The sequence below is a fragment of the Schistocerca serialis genome, chromosome 2 (genome assembly GCF_023864345.2).
Source record: "Schistocerca serialis cubense isolate TAMUIC-IGC-003099 chromosome 2, iqSchSeri2.2, whole genome shotgun sequence".
Taxonomy (NCBI): Eukaryota; Metazoa; Arthropoda; class Insecta; order Orthoptera; family Acrididae; genus Schistocerca; species Schistocerca serialis.
Window position 1 is genome coordinate 1,155,583,486 of NC_064639.1, and position 13,444 is coordinate 1,155,596,929.

General features: G+C 45.5%; 1 pseudogene; it reads right to left on the reverse strand.

Moving 5' to 3' along the window:
- Nucleotides 1-4,554: 4,554 nt before the first annotated feature.
- LOC126459034 (5S ribosomal RNA) lies at nt 4,555-4,671 on the reverse strand (annotated as a pseudogene).
- Between the last annotated feature and the right edge of the window lie 8,773 nt (nt 4,672-13,444).

Consider the following 13,444-nt stretch of genomic DNA (forward strand, 5'->3'; position numbering starts at 1 on the left):
GAGGTATCGAATACATTGCTTCCCCCTAATTATACCTCCCGAGGAGATCACGAACGTAGAATTAGAGAGACTCGAGCGCGCACGGAGGCTTCCTGGCAGTCGTTCTTCCCGCGAACCATACGCGACTGGAACGGGAAAGGGAGGTAATGAGAGTGGCACGTAAAGTGCCCTCCGCCACACTCCGTGGGTGGCTTGCGGAGTATAAATGTAGATGTAGAAGATCTCCTGTGATGTTTCCTCGGCCAAGTGTAGAAATGCAATCAAGGAGATCTATTGATATTTCGTCAGTGGGAGCGATGGATGGGAGTTACGACATCTTACAATTCCGGTGCAGATGGAAGTGTTTTGGAGCACACCGTTCAGAGTCAGTGTTGAACTGGGGGCTCTGAAGCAGACGACTTCTACAGTTCGTTACATTGGCCCAACTGTAAAGCCAATCACTCGGGGTCATCGAGGCTGGACCACAAACCCATGAAAAGTGTCGCTTGTTTAGAAAAATCATGTTTCTCGTTAACACCATGCCGATGGTCATGTGAAGACACATCATCCAGGCGGAAGACTGTTCGATACATGTGCCGTGCCAGGGCTGCAGGCTGTTCGGAGCGGAGTTACGCTAGGGAGGACTCTTACGTGGGCTTCCATGAGACCTGCGGTAATAGCTGAAGGTATCATGACAGCTAAGGACTACACGAACATTACTGCAGTTTCTCGTATCCTTAAGGGGTAATGTCTTACGCGATGAGGATGGCATCTTCCAGCAGGATAATTGCCCATGTCACAAGGTCAGAATCGCGCTACAGTGATTTGAGTAGCATGACAGGTAACTCACGCTGGCGCCTTGGCCACCGAATTCGCTCGATATGAAACCAAAAGAAAGAATCCGGAGTGTTATCGGGGGTCAACTCCGCACCGACAAACCAGCAGGCCATATTGTGGAGGAACTGCATGGTCTGGGCATTGACATATGTTACCACATACCTCCGTAAACCTACTACGGAGTTGTCGAATTCATGTCACGCAGGAGCGCTACTGTATTGCGTTCCAAAGGTGGACCAATACGCTATGGAAAAAGTGGTCATAACGTTACGAAGGGTACTGTGGCTACACTCATTTCAAAGCTACACTTCGGCTGGAGCACGTGGGGGAGGCCGTACTGGACTTCGTCAAGCTCGTGTTTGGTGTGTATTATGTTACAACCACTTTATAACTTGTTCCTATAAATGAATGCTTCTCCAAAACAGTAGCACATCGAGGGTCTCTCGACAAGGTACATTTTATTGATATTAAATGTCAGATAGAGGATTAGCGGCAGTTAAAAGTTTCAGGAGACGCATGAAGTTGGAAAAATTTACGAATTATGCCTTGTCACTGTGGTGCAGTCTGTAACGACTTCGGTAAGTGATGGAGAGTTGAAATCACGAATACAATAATTCTTGTTATCGTCATGTCATCAACGAAAATTCTGTTATTCATCTTAACGTTTCTGAGAGTTCCTGGAACTTGTCATTGTCAATGACTTGCAAACTAAGTGTGAAACACAGAAATGCGAGCGATTATGCACAACGAACTATCACTCAGAACAAAAAACAAATTAAACGTGACTTAAACTCACTGTCAGCCGCCTGTAAAGTACAAAAAGAATTTACAAGCTAGTTATTTTAGGAGACTTAGTTTCAAAACAAAAACGTCTTCACGTAAGGCACATATGCAGACGAAATGTATTCTGGTACTGGTACAGGCATATTCCTGTTGTTGCTTTTCTTATGGCTTCGTTTACTTTCAAGAGCAAATGCAGACTATTATTTTCCTAGCAGTGAATTGTAATACTCGTATTTTGTACAAATCAGATCACACTACACACAACCAGCACATTTATTTAGCATTAGGGGAGCTTCTTAAGTACTTTTCGTGCTACATACCGCGGTGCAAATGATGAGAATCAAGTGGGTAGGTTCTCACTTTCACAGAAAGAAAACATAGAAATAGTCTCCAAATTTGCCATGAATGAACGAGCTTAACATATAAAGAGCTGCTGCTTTAATGCGTTTGCTAGAATGGCTGCCACAGTTACGACGATACCTTGACAACAGAGACAAAATTGGTTCAAATGGCTTTTAGCACTATGGGACTTAACATATGAGGTCATCAGTCCAATGCACTTAGGACAACTTAAACCTAACTAACCTAAGGACATCATACACATCCACACCCGAGGCAGGATTCGAACTTGCGACCGCAGCAGCAGCGCGGTGCCGAACTCAAGCGCCTAGAACCGCTCGGCCACAACGACCGGCACAACAGAGACATCCACCGAGGTATAAGGTCTTGCTGCACGAAACTCTTTGTTCCTAACGATGCGTCCAGAACTGCGGTGGACATCTTCAGAGGAGTGGCTCCTCCACCGGCAATACTCAGCTGACAAAACGTCAGGAACAGAAGAGTTTCATGGATCACGACCTTACACCCCGAAACGTTTACCAGCAGTAGTGCCATCCGGTCGTGAGAGTCTTCGTTCTATCACCAGAGATATCTATGGATTCCTTTGAAAGAACTAAAGTATATCTTTGAAGGGCCTGCAGCGACAGTACCTCTCGTGAAGTACATGTGAAGAAAGGCTCTTGTCCCGCGTGGCCGCTTTTTGGCGGCAACAGTACCACGTAGCCAAGAACAAGATCGTTGATGTTGTGCCGAAACAAATAACGCTAAACGGTACTATAATGACTTCTTAGATTTACTTCTGGAGGAGGCAGAGTTGATGCTACAACGCATACAAAACATTAGAACACTTAACTGTAACTCGAACAAGATGAAATACGTAACTTCGAGACAGTCCATTGCCAAGGGAATGTCATGTACCGGGTGATCAAAAAGTCAGTATAAATTTGAAAACTTAATAAACCAGGAATAATGTAGAAAGAGAGGAAAACTGACACACATGCTTGGAATGACATGGGGTTTTATTAGAACAAAATAAAAATAAAAAGTTCACAATATGTCCGACAGATGGCGCTGGACAGCAAAACTGCTACCGTGACGGGTGAGAGGTACGCCGATATGTTACAGAATCGCATCATCTCCAGCCTGGCTGATAAACACCTGCTGGAACGTACCATGTTTATGCAGGATGGCGCTCCAACCCATATTGCTAGACGCGTGAAAGATCTCTTGTACGCGTCGTTTGGTGATGATCGTGTGCCCAGCCGCCACTTCCGTCATGCTTGGCCTCCCAGGTCCGCAGACCTCAGTCCGTGCGATTATTGGCTTTGGGGTTACCTGAAGTCGCAAGTGTATCGTGATCGACCGACATCTCTAGGGATGCTGAAAGACAACATCCGACGCCAATGCCTCACCATAATTCTGGACATGCTTTACAGTGCTGTTCACAACATTATTCCTCGACTACAGCTATTATTGAGGAATGATGGTGGATATATTGTGCATTTCCTGTAAAGAACATCATCTTTGCTTTGTCTTACTTTGTTATGATAATTATTGCTTTTCTGGTCAGATGAAGCGTATATCTGTTATTGTTACTGAACACGGACGTGTCACATGATACAGTGCAAAACAACAGTCTCTTCTCTCTAAGTATAACTGACTGTAAACTTAACTGAGTAGTCTGCCTAATACAGCTCTCGCGCTGTTGGCTGTAGAACCCCGGCGATGATTGCAGACTGGGGCTGAGCGGTCTACCGTAAGGGAGCCTGCTCCATCGGTGGCGTGGGGAACTATTGAGGCTGTGTCTGTCTGTACCAACGTCTCTCATTTGTCGTTGGTTCTGGAGGCGAATGTGCTTACCTGTGGTACCGTCGCAACGTACCAACTTTTTTAATATTTCTTCTCCAGGTCAGATTAAATCACTAAAAAGGTTTACTGACGATAATGACGAGAGCAGCAATTATTATAAGGAAAGACGAAACGTTCTGACGAATGAAATTAAGTGAATGAAGGTTTAACTTTAAAACAGGCATAGCTGGTTTCGTCGTTACTCATTAATATGATGGTACTAGACCGTCTGTCGGTAATAGAGCTCTGAATCATCAGTACTGGCGTGCATAAAAATGTGTACCAAGTTGTAATCGGACTTGGTAAATCATGAAAAGATAACGAAGGCAGATTCTATGACATCACACAAATTTAAATACTGGCTGCTACAATGGCAGCCGACCACCTTGTCAAGACGTCCATATCGTCTCGTCTCAGATTAATGCTGAAACGGATGCTGTAATTCATTTCAAATAAGAACATTTCAGAGTTTAAGTGATATATTCACATAAAATACGCAGACATTAAAAATGCTGCACCTCCTATCAAAGAGTGCGTCTACATTGGAAGCTAAGACAGATGAAGAACGCACTCCGTCGTCACACCACGAGTGGCCTATCGGGACCATCCGACCGCCATGTCATCCTCAGTGGACGATGCGGATAGGAGGTGCGTGGGGTCAGTACATCGCTCTCCCGGTCGTTATGACGGTATTCTTGACCGAAGCCGCTAATATTCGGTCGAGTAGCTCTTCAATTGGCATCACGAGGCTGAGTGCACCCCGAAAAATGGCAACAGCACATGGCGACTGGATGGTCACCCATCCAAGTGCCAACCACGCCCGACAGCGCTTAACTTCGATGATCTCACGGGAACCGGTGTATCCACTGCGGCGAGGCCGTTGCCTACAGAAGAAAAATGAGGAGACGAAATCCCTTGCCAAATAAACTAGGATCATTTGTTTGAACAGATATCAGTTCACATTTTATGAGTCACGGATAACTTTTACACAATTTTGATACTACTTCGTGTTGTTGAACCCGAGGCTTGGTCGGTTATCCAATTGATTTAGAATAAGCGGCATCACACCTTGCCTTATGACGTTCTTCTGACGACGCCACAGCTGGTACCGGGGAACATAGCTGTGCCATTCGACACAGCACGAAAGCAGGTGTTTACGGACTGAATTTTTTAGCGAGTGGTGAGCAACATTGATGGCATTGTTTAAGCATAGAAAAGGTCTAAGATTTCATTCTGAACAGAAATTGTGTCAATATGTTCGGCGTCTCTTAATTGTCAAATGTATTCATCTAGTAAGACTATCGACATGCATCTGAATAAACTAAAGTACTTTGAAACAGAGATCGATATATACATGGTGACCGTAATTAAAGCTACAGTTTCAAAACGCCCGAGAAACAGAACCATGCTCAGAATAACGTCAAATTTGAACAGCGTATTGCTGACAGAGGGGAAAACGTCGTGGACCAAAAAACAAAAAAACGTAAGCAACCAAAACTCTACCACTAGATGGCACTGTAAGCGTCTTAACGTAAATTGGGTCAACCACAACTGACAGATGAATGGCAGTACGAAGGGTAAGGTCTGAGTTCACATTACACCATTCGTACTGTTCATTGTGCGCACAAGTTCGCCACATCGCGGAGTAGCCGTGCGGTTTGGGGCGCCTTGTCACGGTTCGCGCGGCTCGCCCCGTCGGAGGTTAGAGTCCTCCTTCGGGCATGGGTGTGTGTTTGTTGTCCTTAGCTTAAGTTAGTTTAAGTTAGTTTAATTAGTGTGTAAGCCTAGAGACTGATGACCTCAGCTGTTTGGTCCCATAGTCCTTACCACAAATTTTCCACAAGTTCGCCAGTCAACATCTGTGCCACTGTTAGCTAGGTAAGCCCATCCACGACGGCAAGGTCTTACCACATAGGATGGTAAAAATCAGTTTTTAATTGCCCGATACCAAAAACTGCACAAGAAGCAAAATAGCACCTCTTTTTAATTGTCTTGGGGCCAAACATTGGATAAAAAGCAAAATGACACCGGTTTCTAATTTTCGTGAGACTGGTGCAAGACATGTTCAATATGGTGCCCACCGTTTCCTGACACAAGTTTAAATTGAGAAATAATGTGTTAAAGAGGTCGCAGTGTCTCGGGGAACGCCTTCAGAATGTGCTGCGCAGTGCGTGGCTTCAGTTCAGCCATTTTCGTAATTGGAGTTCTCGATACCACGTTTTTCAGATAACCCCACAGACAAAAGTCACTTGGGTTACGATAAGGTGATCTGTACGGTCAGTCTGTAGGGAAATGACGGCTGATAATCGTAGAATTTCGCTGGCTGTGCAAAGTACGGAGGAGCGTCATCTTGCATAAAAAATATCCTACCCACAATTTCACCCTGTTGCCGTTTTGGAAGGGCGCTGGGGCCCAAAAAACTGTCATAGCATTTACCAGTGACAGTACAGGTAACAGGATCCATAGGACGCATCTCCTCTAAAAAATACGGCTCTGCGATAAGTTATGCCGATGCAACACATACTCACTTTTGCCGAACGAAATAGTACCAGTTGATGTGCGAGCTGATTTTTCGTTGCTCACATTCTCCAATTCTGCTTACTGACATGATCTAGGAAATGGAAATGGGTTTCATCTGTCCACAGAATGTCCCATGCAAGCAACCGAAAGTTTGTCAGGTAGGTAGGAAGCAGCGCCTAAATATGAGAGATTCTGTACGGACACCAGTGCAGGACGTTTTGTAACATTTTATACACTGCGCTTGCAGCCTTTTCCAGCGTTCGGCCGATTCCTCGTGCATTGCACGTTTTCATGGCACTATTCGATCCCTCTTGCAATGCTGTGGCCACGTCTTCCACAGACGTCAGATCAACGGCTTTCCTCCGTCTGCCATGCTGCACTTTAAAAGAATCTGCCTTTTTTTAATTTTCTGAAAACCCTTAGCAGACACCCGACCAGTACCGTTTTTCATACCCTTAACTGTCCGGAGTATCTGGAGGGCTACTGGCGCACGGTCACCGTTCTTGTAAAAGAGCTCTACCAGTATCGCGCAATGCTTCACGGAGGCAGTGATTGTGGTCGTGTCGGACGCAGACTGAGTAACAGCCGTGTACCGCACGTCTGTTGGTGACCACATTCTAATGCTTACAGTGCCATCTATTGGTCAAAGTTTGGTTAATTTCTTTTGTTTTTCGTGACGTTTCCCCCTGCGTTAGTAATATGCTATTCAAATCTGATGTCATTCTGAGCAGTGGTTCTCTTTCGACAGCGTTTTGAAACTGGAACTTTCATTATGGTTACTGTGGATATTGATTGCCCAGATATACAATCTGTCAGTACTCTGAAAGACGTTCTGGAGTGGGTCAACCAAGAAGCAGCCCCTGTATGCCACTAAAGGACAGTTCCTATGTTTATGTGTGGGATAAAGAAACTATGTCGTAGATACGTTTACTGAAACACGAATTGAGAATGCCGCACATCCCGAAGACGATAACATTTGAGCTCAGCATGGGCAGGTTTTTCGTTCTGCAGCGTGACTTAGCATATACACTCCTGGAAATGGAAAAAAGAACACATTGACACCGGTGTGTCAGACCCACCATACTTGCTCTAGACACTGCGAGAGGGCTGTACAAACAATGATCACACGCACGGCACAGCGGACACACCAGGAACCGCGGTGTTGGCCGTCGAATGGCGCTAGCTGCGCAGCATTTGTGCACCGCCGCCGTCAGTGTCAGCCAGTTTGCCGTGGCATACGGAGCTCCATCGCAGTCTTTAACACTGGTACCATGCCGCGACAGCGTGGACGTGAACCGTATGTGCAGTTGACGGACTTTGAGTGAGGGCGTATAATGTGCATGCGGGAGGCCGGGTGGACGAACCGCCGAATTGCTCAACACGTAAGGCGTGAAGTCTCCACAGTACATCGATGTTGTCGCCAGTGGTTGGCGGAAGGTGCACGTGCCCGTCGACCTGGGACCGGACCGCAGCGACGCACGGATGCACGCCAAGACCGTAGGATCCTACGCAGTGCCGTAGGGGACCGCACCGCCACTTCCCAGCAAATTAGGGACACTGTTGCTCCTGGGGTATCGGCGAGGATCATTCGCAACCGTCTCCATGAAGCTGGGCTACGGTCCCGCACACCGTTAGGCCGTCTTCCGCTCACGCCCCAACATCGTGCAGCCCGCCTCCAGTGGTGTCGCGACAGGCGTGAATGGAGGGACGAATGGAGACGTATCATCTTCAGCGATGAGAGTCGCTTCTGCCTTGGTGCCAATGATGGTCGTATGCGTGTTTGGCGCCGTGCAGGTGAGCGCCACAATCAGGACTGCATACGACCGAGGCACACAGGGCCAACACCCGGCATCATGGTGTGGGGAGCGATCTACTACACTGGCCGTACTCCACTGGTGATCGTCGAGGGGACACTGAATAGTGCACGGTACATCCAAACCGTCATCGAACTCATCGTTCTACCATTCCTAGACCGGCAAGGGAACTTGCTGTTCCAACAGGACAATGCACGTCCGCATGTATCCCGTGCCACCCAACGTGCTCTAGAAGGTGTAAGTCACCTACCCTGGCCAGCAAGATCTCCGGATCTGTCCCCCATTGAGCATGTTTGGGACTGGATGAAGCGTCGTCTCACGCGGTCTGCACGTCCAGCACGAACGCTGGTCCAACTGAGGCGCCAGGTGGAAATGGCATGGCAAGCCGTTCCACAGGACTACATCCAGGATCTCTACGATCGTCTCCATGGGAGAATAGCAGCCTGCATTGCTGCGAAAGGTGGATATACACTGTACTAGTGCCGACATTGTGCATGCTCTGTTGCCTGTGTCTATGTGCCTGTGGTTCTGTCAGTGTGATCATGTGATGTATCTGACCCCAGGAATGTGTCAATAAAGTTTCCCCTTCCTGGGACAATGAATTCACGGTGTTCTTATTTCAATTTCCAGGAGTGTATTTACAAAACTGACCCTATTATACAGGGTGATCCGTTGACCGTGACAGGGTCAAATATCTCACGAAATAAGCGTCAAACGAAAAAACAACAAATGTCGAAACTTGTCTAGCTTGAAGGGGAAAACCAGATGGCGCAATGGTTGGCCCGCTAGATGACGCTGCTATAGGTCAAAGGGATATCAACTGCGTTTTTTTAAATAGGAACCCCTATTTTTTATTACATATTCGTGTAGTACGTAAAGAAATATGAATGTTTTAGCTGGTCAACTTTTTTCGCTCTGTGATAGATGGCGCTGTAATAGTCACAAACATATGGCTCATAATTTTAGACGAACAGTTAGTAACAGGTAGGTTTTTAAATTAAAATACAGAACGTAGGCACGTTTGAACATTTTATTTCGGTTGTTCCAATGTGATACATGTACCTTTGCGAACTTATGATTTCTGAGAATGCATGCTGTTACAGCGTGATTACCAGTAAATACCACATTAATGCAATAAATGCTCAAAATGATGTCCGTCAGCCTCAATGCATTTGGCAATACGTGTAACGATATTCCTCTCAACAGCGCGTAGTTCGCCTTCCGTAGTGTTCACACATGCATTTACAATGCACTGACGCATGTTGTCAGGCGTTGTAGTTGGATCACAATAGCAAATATCCTTCAACTTTCCCCACGGAAAGAAATCCGAGGACGTCAGATCCGGTAGACGTGCGGGCCATGGTATGGTGCTTCGACGACCAATCCACCTGTCATGAAATATGCTATTCAATACCGCTTCAACTCACGCGAGCTATGTGCCGGACATCCATCATGTTGGAAGTACATCGCCATTCCGTCATGCAGTGAAACATCTTGTAGTAACATCGGTAGAAAAGTACGTAGGAAATCAGCATACATTGCACTATTTAGATTGCCATCGATAAATTGGGGCCAATTATCCATCCTCCCATAATGCCGCACCATACATTAACCCGCCAAGATCGGTGATGTTCCACTTGTCGCAGCCATCGTGGATTTTCCGTTGCCCAATAGTGCATATTGTGCCGGTTTACGTTACCGCTGTTGGTGAATGACGCTTCGTCGCTAAATAGAACGCGTCCAAAAAATCTGTCATCGTCCTGTAATTTCTCTCGTGCCCAGTGGCAGAACTGTACACGACGTTCAAAGTCGTCGCCAAGCAATTTCTGGTGCACAGAAATATGGTAAGGGTGCAATCGATGTTGATGTAGGATTCGCAACACCAACATTTTTGAGATTCCCGATTCTCCCGCAGTTTGTCTGCTACTGATGTTTGTGACTATTACAGCGCCATCTATCACAAAGCGAAAAAAAAGTGGTCCAACTAAAACATTCATATTTCTTTACGTACTACACGAATATGTAATAAAAAATAGGGGTTCCTATCCAAAAAAAAAAAAAAGAAAAGAAAAACGCAGTTGGTATCCGTTTGACCTCATGGCAGCGCCATCTAGCGGGCCAACCATAGCGCCATCTGGTTTCCCTCTTCAAGCTAGACGAGTTTCCTTCTTTGTAGTTTTTTCGTTTGACGCTTATTTCGTGAGATATTTGACCCTGTCTGTAGTGTTAGCAGTTAGCCAACACTACGCACACTACTTGGTTGAGGATGCCGATATGCACGCGTCAACGCACGCAGGCTGGCGTGAGGTCTGAAACAGGATACGTAATGAATGCTATAAAGAAAAGTACGTAGCTGCTGGTATACTTAACTTTAATCCATCCTTGTTGTACATCGCTCTTGACGATACAAGTGAGACTCTGTAGATACATGCAATGTAATGCTAATGGTGCCTTGCTAGGTCGTAGCCATTGACTTAGCTGAAGGCTATTCTAACTATCTGCTCGGCCAAGGAGCGAGGCTTCGTCAGTGTGCATCGCTAGCAAAGTCGTCCGTACAACTGGGGCGAATGCTAGTCCGTCTCTCGAGACCTGCCGTGTGGTGGCGCTCCGTCTGCGATCACTAACAGTGGCGACACGCGGGTCCGACATGTACTAATGGACCGCGGCCGATTTAAAGCTACCACCTAGCAAGTGTGGTGGCTGGCGGTGACACCACACTGTCACCATCAGTGGACCACCCTGTATAACAACTCGCATGCACCTCACTTAAACAGCTAAAAATCCAGATTGGCATTAATCACAAAATGTTTATCTTTCACTACCTCAGAAGTGGATGAGATGGGAACATTAGTCTGAAAACTGTAATTTTCGAATAAACTTCTGATTTATTGAATATTTACTATGAAAGTCCTTCACGAGCCATCTGATTTGCTGCTCGATTCCTGAATTGGCAATTTTTGTTAGAAAGCGACACAGAATTATAATGAATCTGTTTGGTGATGAAAAACGACTTACGAATTCCCAATTGGTAATCAAAATGCTGGTTATCTATTCGGGTGGAGGGAGGAGCGATACGTGCTTTTCGTGGTCAGTTCGTAACATATAGCTCGCCCTCCGTTACATAATAGCGTAGCGACTCTCAAAAGCGTTCCTAGTATTACCCATGCTTTTCTGCGGCTGAGTGGCAGCGGAATCACCAGACCATAGCTTTCAAACGGCCCCTTCCTACTCAGTGCTGTGTGCCCGCAGAAACTCACAATAAGAGGTACTTCATACGTAAAACTACTCACAGCCGATTAACTCACAATAACGTGCGCAGCATTACGTGGCGAGACCACTTACGTCTGACCACTATAGACTGGCCGCCTCCGTACAACAGCCTCTCCTTTTCCCTTTCAGATTCTACGTGCTCACCTGGCACGGTCGCTCCCTACCCTTTTATTAGCCGAGCTACCCACCCCATACACCTTTTGAAATGTTGCTAGTTATGAGAGATAGTTTCCTTTCCTTTTCTTCCTTCTTTTCTTGTGTTTATTTTACTCTGTACACGTATCTTGGATGGTCTAGAATATCATTTTTTGCTTTCTTCTGTAATTTGAAATGAGACTATGTGTTGCTTTACTTACATTGCTACACGAATCTCCTTTTAGCTGAGTATGCAGAAGTTTCAATACTGGTTTCATTTCTTTTGTGGTGCTTTTGTGAAATGCCCTGTTTGGAACCAAATGTAATATGCAGCGCTGTTCTGTGAACTGTGATGAAAGAGCATATGTATAGTTGCAGTCCGACAGTTGAGACAGACAAAGGGATGCAGTGTCGTGGCGTACGTGCGGTCTATGTTGTATAATCGTGCTGGACAGTATCACACCAAAATTCATGACCGCGTTCCTATTTTCCAGTCATAGCTTAAGCTAACTCCAACTTGGACGTTATGGGATGAAATGTTAGACTATATGAGTGTTGTGAGTTTCGTAGAGTACTGTAAACAGTGGTGACAATACCTGCAGCCGGCCGGTGTGGCCGAGCGGTTCTAGGCGCTTCAGTCTGGAACCGCGCGACCGCTACGGTCGCAGGTTCGAATCCTGCCTCGGGCATGGATGTGTGTGGTGTCCTTAGGTTAGTTAGGTTTAAGTAGTTCTCAGTTCTAGGGGACTGATGACCTCAGATGTTAAGTCCCATAGTGCTCAGAGCCGTTTGAACAATACCTGCGCGAATGGACTTTGATTGTCGTTGTGAGAATTGTACTGTTTGCAGCTAACCGAACTGCACTAACTAATGTACTTTGAATTTATCATCTCGTGTGCAGTTTGACGAGCTGCCCCACGCTCGCTATAACATTAAGTGTCTGGCTGGAGATTTGCAAATTGACAGTGAAGTGTGTCACTGTTTTCGCCAGAACTGTAAATTCGCGATCGTGATTGCTAAAAGTGTACAGAATCTAATGTCACGAAAAGCGGGTTGAATTGAATGCTATACTTTTTCAAAATCATGTACGGAATGTAAGAAACAGAAACGTTGGCTTATGGAACTTTGTAATCAATCACATACAAAATTGGGTCCACACGACAACGATTACGTCAAACCAATCTGATACCACATAAACGCAAAGGAGGATAATATTACTCCAGTGTGGAGCCTATGCTAATCAAGAGGATGTATACATTATAATGAATTCTACTCTGTAAATGATGAAAGTCTATATGAATGCAGCTTGCCGCTAACTTGGTGTAATGTTTTGTCTGTACAGAAGTGTATCTGTCGCCTTTATCGCTCTTTCCCTCTCACACATAAATCGGTACAATAAAGTTAGGGCTTCGTGTTTTCTAGTTAGGCTGATCCGTGAAAAGACAGAGAAACAATTATGCTAATGGAGGATTCTCTCTCTCTCTCTCTCTGTCCTTTATCTGTGTGCAGTTTAAATATATTATTTACGTGAAATCAGCCTAGTAGAATCTCTGGTGGAGCCCTTCGTCTTAATATTCAGCGGCTGGCTTGCTAGAAAAGATCTTTACATTTGTTATTATTATTAAGCGATGCATTCAGCTGGGAAAATCGATCGTTTGAACAATTCGTTCAGTTTACGACAGATCTAAAATTTCAGATGTGGACGAAGCCTTTTTGGACGATTTCAAAAAACTCAGAGATTGCATGCTCTCTTCGTCACAGCTGAAACTTCCCAATTAATTACAGGGCCCAGACAATCATCAATGGTTCAGACAGAGAACTCGTTCGTCATTCACTCTAGAATAAAATGGTCACAAACCTTATTTCTGAGGAAAATTGTATATTGAATCCATTTCCGTACATGTTCCGTTTTCTGTTGG